Source organism: Protopterus annectens, chromosome 5.part0 (assembly GCF_019279795.1).
Source record: "Protopterus annectens isolate FY-2018-M chromosome 5.part0, PAN1.0, whole genome shotgun sequence".
Classification (NCBI taxonomy): Eukaryota; Metazoa; Chordata; order Ceratodontiformes; family Protopteridae; genus Protopterus; species Protopterus annectens.
Window position 1 is genome coordinate 1,017,892,960 of NC_056735.1, and position 8,036 is coordinate 1,017,900,995.

Below are 8,036 nucleotides of genomic sequence, written 5' to 3' on the forward strand. Positions count from 1 at the left end.
TGCTAAAAACATCTAATACTTAATTTACAACCTTGTTTATTAAAAAACTTTTAAAAAAAATGTACTCACATTTGTCTACACATTTTAAAGTGCTGTGCATATGTGTGATAGAGACATCATTAATGGAAAGGAGAACAGTGCATTGGCCAAGCATGTTGAGGCAGAAAGGAGAGACCATACTTTCAAATTCTTTGTTCTAGAGGTTATCAGAGAAGGGATGAGAAGAGGTGATGTGAGAAATAAGACTGAAGCAGCTGAGCAGAAGTGGATCATTAAACTTAATGCAGATACACCACCAGGTATAAATAAAGCAGTATCATTGAAACCATTCTTAAAAGCTAGAGCACTCAGACATTAACACACATATGCACAGCACTTTAAAATGTGTAGATAAATGCGAATACATTTTTTAAAAAAGATTTTTAACAAACAAGGTTGTAAATTAAGTATTATACAATGCAATGTCTGAAAAGCCGATAAACGTGCATGCTGATTGGCTAATCCAACCAGCGTGCACATAGTAAATCAAAAAGAAATAACAGAACAAGTCTGGTCACTAAGGTATCATGCTGCGGCGATAGCAAATCTTTTAACACAACACAGTAAAGCTAAACAACTCACAAGTACACCCAATCAGACGAAAGTCACTAATTCCCCTACTACATTCCTCAGTCCCTCGCCGTGAACAGTAATTAAGTAAACTGTCATGCAGTCACAAATACACCACACACACACTACATAACCACCAGTTTAAAAAAAAAATAGCACAATAAAAGCAAGCATTCTAATAAAACCATTCATACAGCTGTATTCCCTGCAATACCTATACACAAATAACAACTCCAAAAATCTATACGCTAAAAGTAAACACAGCACACCCCCTCGTAAAGTCAGAACAGACACACCATACCTAACTTCCACTACCACCATATACCTTCTAAAAGCGTATACCACATCACCATCTAGTGGCTAATTAATAAAACTACATTATATTTAAAAAAAATTAATGTGCATTAAAACTGGACCAGATTTCTAACATACCTACAAGTAATAAAACATAACTACACGTTATAAAGTTCTACACTGCTTAAACTATATTTTACCCAGCACCACCTAGCCCTTTTGATAACATCCCTTCAAAAACCTGCATGAGCCCTCTTAAACAGAGACACTACAAACTCAGACAGGAAAAACCACCAAAACGAAAGGCACTATAGATAGAAATTAATAAAAAAGAAATGGAAGTAAACTTTGAACTAATAAGTGACAGTGAAATAGAAGAAATATTTAAGAACATACCAGAAACCACGATGAAACCATCAACAAGCAAGGAAGTTCTCCAACCACAAGAACAGAAAGTACTACAGCATAACATGTCCCATAGAAAAGACAACAGTGTGACAAGCCATACACTTCAGAAAGGTAAAAAAAAACATTAAAAGCCTATTCCACTCAGAAACCTAACAAAAGACATGCAGAAAAAAACTTAAAGAAATAGAAGCACTAGAATTAGAAAAAGAAGAATCAATTACAAGAAAACAAACACAGTGGGCTATAAACATATTTCAAAACTGGCAAAAACAAAAAAAAACTACAACATAGACTTCCACACTATTATACCAGAAAACTTAAACACAATACTTAGAGAATTCTATGCTACAGTACGAAACACAAAAGGAGAAGAATACATAATAAGTGCATTTATATCCTTACGTGCAGGACTTAACAGATATATAAACAACCCACTATTAAATAGAAACATTAACATAATAACAGATATAAGTCTAACAAATGCAAATAACGTATTTAAGTCAGTAATTAAAATTTACAGAAGACAAGGAAAAGATACAGCAGAACACCACCACCCACTCACAATACAAGAAATAACACAAATGAGAAACAGCCAAGTACTTTCCGCAAACACAGTAGACGGACTCGTAAGAAAAGTATGGTTTGATATACAGCTACACTTCGCACGACGTGGGAATGAAGGAGTATGATACCTCACAGAAGACAGTTTTATAATAAACAAAGATACAGATGGCACAGAATACATAACAAAAAATTTTAACGAACATACAAAAAAACACAAAGAGCATGATGATGTTACAAAACATTTGCTAAGAGGATTCATGTTCGAAAACTGCACAGACCCTCTATGTCCTGTAAAAAGTTTTAAAAAATACTTACAAAAAAGGCCACCTAATACAAAACAACTGTTTCTCCACCCAAAAAAAACATCCACAACATGTACTTGACAAAATGGAAACATGGTACACAACACAACCGATGGGAATAAATTATCTTGCAAACATGTTACCACAAATCTGCAAACAAGTAAACTATCAAAGAGATACACAAACCACTCCTTAAGAGCAACAGCAGTAAAATTACTGTCACAATCATGGATAGAAGCATGACAAATAATGAGTGTGACAGGACATAAAAGTGAAACATCACTACAATCGTATTATCAACCATCAGTAGATGAATTTAAAACATGGGGAAAAATAATATCTGGAACACAAGAAACACCAAAAAAATCCAATACATGAAGACAATATCAATAATACAACAGACAACGGACCAAGAAAAAAAAATGAAAGTCCATAACACAGAACATCTATACCTGGAAAATGAATCAGAAAAAACACAAGACAAACAACAGATTATAAACTATGGAACAATAAGTATCGACAACATAGAAACCCAACAAAATAAGTAAGTAAAGTCTAAATTTATACTAAAACCATTTCTCATTACAGGTACTACACTAACAAGAACTCAAGCCAACATATGAGCATAGACAACCATCAAGTCAGAACCAATACAGAAATATAAAAGAAACTAAAACATGAAGACATATCAAAAGCTTTAAAACTATGAAGACATACCAAAAACTTTACAACTATATCTACTTATATAATTATTTCCTAACATTTCTTGAAAAATTAAAAAATAACTTGTATTTAAATTAAAACAAAAATAAACAATAAACACAAATTGAAAGTGTGGACTATTTTATGTCACAAAAAGTGGAAGAATACAAAAGAAAGCAAACAAAAACCTAAATAACAACAACACAAAGATAATACAAAAACTAACACCATTGTATAATAGCAATAATCCAAGGCTGGGTGTGGGTAATGCTGGATTTACCTACGATTGGCTTTGTTTGGTCACTCGGGCTTTGCCCTTGTGACCAAACCACGCCAATCATGGGTAAATCCAGCATTACCCACACCCAGCCATGGGTTATTGCTATCTCATACAATGACCTACCATTAATATTTTAAAATGTGCACACTGATTAGTCAGCGTGCACGTTGTAAATCAGACTTATACTAATGGAAAAAGGTCCGGTTGTCTGGACTTTTTCCATTAGTATAAGTCTTTTTTTACAGCAATGGAGAACGCAAGATCTCCGTTGCTTTTTACACACTGTCTCGCTATGTTAAAGGAGTTTAACATAGCGAGACAGCTTTAAAAGAAATAATGGAGATCTTCCTTTCTCCATTGCATTTTTTAAAGCTGTCTCACTATGTTAAACTCCTTTAACATAGCAAGACACTTTGTAAAAATCAACAGAGATCTTGCTTTCTCCGTTGCTTTTTTTAAAGCTGTCTCGCTATGTTAAATGGGTTTAACATAGCGAGACAGCTTTAAAAAAAACAATAGAGATTCTCCGTTGCTTTTTTTAAAGCTGTCTCACTATGTTAAACACCTTTAATATAGCGATACAGTTTGTAAAAAGCAACAGAGATCTTGCTTTCTCCGTTGATTCCACCCACAGTTCTGATGTACTGCGCGCATGCGCAGTACATCAGAACTGCCACAGAATACCAGACAGCTGCGGAAGGGCAGCAAGAAGGCATTATACAATGCCATTATTTAAGAAAAGTAATTATTTTTTTTCTTAAATAATGTCATTGTATAATAGCAATAACTCACTTCTGTGTGTGGGTAATGCTGGATTTACCCACGGTTGTCTTTGTTTGGCCATTCGGGCTCCGCCCTCATGACCAAACCACACCAACTCTGGGTAAATCCAGCATTACCCACACCCAGGCATGGGTTATTGCCATATTAGATGTTTTGTAGTAGCAAAGGGTAAGAGACACTTTAAATGCCCTAATTGCTATAAATTACTTGTAAATTGATTAACTGCATAAAGAATGTGCTTTAGTTGATTAAAGTTGTCTGAGGAAGCAGTCATAGAGACTGCGAAAGCACTTATGTTTTGGTATTTTAAATAAAGCATTTGTATCCAGCTGTGGTGGACAAGGTTCTATTTACTTCTGTTTTGGTGCTCTGCTTCTTTTGGAGCCTGTCCTTTATCCAGAACACTTGCTGTTTGGTATTTCAGTTCTTGTAGTATGTCCCTGCCCACTCTGTAGCACTCTACAATCTTCAGCTTATGTAGATCCTGGAAGATAACCCTGGGCCTGAACACTCTTTTCTTTCTCTGCCTAGGCCTGTTGTCAGCAGCAGCAGCATTGGGTTCAGCATCTATCACATACAGATATAGCAGACCTGCAGCAGCCCCTAGCATTCTTCCAGTTAAAATTCCCAAGTCTGTACTCCAGGGGTACAGAGTATGGAGGAAACTCAGATTGTATGGTGTACGCATACTTTATAGTTCTCTACTGTTGGTGCTGCCTGCATGATTGACTACCTATAATGCATTGTACCTGCCTAATATATGATTGACATCATTTAATGGCCCTAGTTTAAGTTAAGCAAGGATCAACACTAATTAATACATCATTGGCTTTTTATATACTCTGAGCACTGCGGCGCACCATACAAATGCATACCTGTAGGTAAACTCTGCTTAGCAGTCAGTGCACACCCCCACCCCAAACTTGTATGCTCAGCATGGCAGTGTGCCGCGCAAGCAGAAGTTAGTGGACACACCGTCTCCTGATGTCAGCTACCTCCTCTGTGGACACCAACATTGTTCTCTGCCTACACTGAGGGGATCTGCAGACACGATTACCCCATTATGCTATTTAGCAACTACACCTCATTTGCATAAGGATCTGTGCTCGCAACCTGGATACTATATGCTTCCAAGCCCTACCACATTAGCAATTGCACCAATGCACCATTGCAGATAATGCATGCAGGGTCCTGTAACATGTTTCTGTCTCATGATATTAATAGTTGATTTTTCCACCTTTTTTTTTCACAAGGCATGTTTGTGCACTGCAGCATGCCACACAAACATGCCAAGATTATTAAAATAAATTTATGTTAAAATATTTACTGTAGCTTTTGAAACACACAGAGGTTAGTTTTGCTCATATCTGTTTGTGTTATGCCATTTCTGTCTATCTACCTACATTTTTACAGCCCCTTTTGTCTGTCTACAATCCTGTACATGGAATTTTTCTGTGTACCCTATGAACACTAACACGGGGTCTGCAGGGTTGCCTATATGCTTGCTGGATCACTCTACGTGCCTCATTTGCATGAGATTCACCTGCTAATGAGGTGATTTGCATGCCACGGAAATTTCCATGTTGGCACATTCATGTACGCTGCTCAGCAGCTCTTACTGAATCTAAAAATATTTGCAGCCATATTAGCAGGGTAATAGGTGTAAAAATGTTACAGTGGCATATGAAATATCATCAAGATTACCAGAAGCCTAAAATATAGCAAGTCTTAAAAGTTGTGTTATATGAAAACATTTGCTACATTTTTAGTTAGAGGATAGAATTTGTGTTAACAATTAGTACTTAGTTAAGTATGCAGTATAATTACATAATGTATAAATTGTAAATGTTATCAGTAATGTGTTCATTTGCTTTTAACAATTAGTACTTAGTTAAGTATGCAGTACATTTACTGATAATCTTTATGGTTTATGCATTATGTAATGTGTTAATTTTGTACAAATAGTTTAAGCCTTCTTTGTAGGCAGTTAAGGCAGTATTCATGTTACAGTTTTAGGAAATGAAATGCTTATTTGGATCTATGAAGTAAATGGATTTTAATTTTTCATTTCAATTTCTTTTAGTATTTCTTAGAAGAGACTTAGGGAGGAATTCAATAAAGCTTACATAGAGCGATTCTCCATGTCGGTATAGTGGCATGACCCCAGTATGGAACATGGCCACCGAGTGATCCAGTAAAGAAGTGGGAGGAGCATGTATGAGTGTGCGGACATGGTAGTGTGTGCGGAATGCAAATCACCCCATAAGCTGGTAAAATCCATGCAAATGAGGTTGATTTGCAATCCAAGAAGCAGAAAGGCACCCATGTAGGTGCTGTGTTGGTGTGAGAAATGTATGCGGATAGAAACCATGTATTAGACTTTAAAAAAAAAATTAAACAGGAATTGTAAAAGCCCCCCAAAAAAGGGTGGATATGCACTATAGGCGTGCAACTGGCCAAAACTATGGCTAGTGAGTCCAGAAAGCAATGCAAATCATTAAAGAATATTCATTTTTTTTAATACGTATATTACATTTGCGTCGCACACAGCGATGTGCAAACATGTCATTATGGCAAAAAAAAAAAATGAAAATTAGACATTTTATAAATATTGCATTATAGTTCCCAGCATGCAGACTCTTACAATGGCAGGTGTCAGTGGTTGCTATGGAAGCAGGCCCTGGAGAAGGGAAGTATCCAGGGTATACTCAATTAGCTGTATGTAAATAAGCTGGGGTTACTGAATAGCAAAAAAAAGGGTTACAGTGTTCGCAGATACAACCCATGGTAGGGCTAGAACCATGTAGGTAGTAGTGCAACAGATAGCAGACATCAAAATGGGGTGTGCTATGCTATGTGCAAGCAGATTGGAGCTCAGTGGTGCATGTTTGCACTCAGCTAAGCACAGCTAAGTGGGGGGGCATGTCTGTTGCTGCTGATCTGTGTTTAGCCCCGAGACATGTGTTTAACTGGTTTAAGAAATGCTGAGTGTGCCTGTGCTTGGGGGAATATCAAAAATGCTGAGCACTGTATACCCTAGCGCCACAGGTTTCTACAGCGTGTCGCACTGCTTAGAAGTGAAAAAATGAGGAAAAAAAAAAGAAAAGATAATAGCATGGGAAAGCCAATCAGACAGAAATGACTGATAAGCCCTGTTCAACAGACACTGGCCCATTCAAACCCCCAATGCTATACCTATCAGGTGGAATGCAGCATAATGAGCCAATCACACATGCTGCATCTGCAGCACAGCACTATAAAGTATGCATACAACCTACAATCTGATTTTCCCCCATACTCTGCACCATTGGAGTACACACTTGGAAATTTTAACCAACAAAATGCTAGGGGCTGCTGCTTCTATGCTACATCTGTATGCGGTTGAAGCTGAGGTCAATGATGATGCTAATGCTGACAATAGACCCAGACTGAGAAGGAGAAGAGTGTTCCGACCCAGGGTAACCTTCCAGGGGATACATGAGCTGGAGAATGTAAAGCACTACAGGGTGGATAGGGGCATACTACAAGAACTCACTGAGGTCTGCCATTCTCAACAATGACCCAGAGCAACAGAGGGTAAACCATCCCAGAGGAAACAAAGTTATGTGCAGCCCTTAGAATATTAGCTACAAGTGCTTTTCAAAGACGAACTGGGGACATAATGGGGGTCTCACAGGCATCTGCATCCAGCGGACTTCATCATTTCCTGGATATCATGCAAGCACATGCCAGTGAGCACATTTATTTACCCCACACCCCTGAGGACAGGGTCAGCAATATGCTTCTCTTCCACCATGTAGCACACTACCCTAAGGTACTGGGTGCCATAAACTGCACACATGTGCACATCAAAGCACCACCCGATGAAGAGGGTAGGGTCTACGTCAATTGCAAGGGGTATCACTCCATCAGCTGCCATGTCATGTGCAATGTCCAGGCATTATCATGAATGTGTGTGCTGGCAGCCTTGACAGCAATCATGACCACCATATCTGGCATGCCTCACAGCTGTACCAAACATATCCTGGGGGGACATCCCATATGGCCATCTATTGGGGGATGCTGGCTACACACTGGAACCATGGATGGTGACA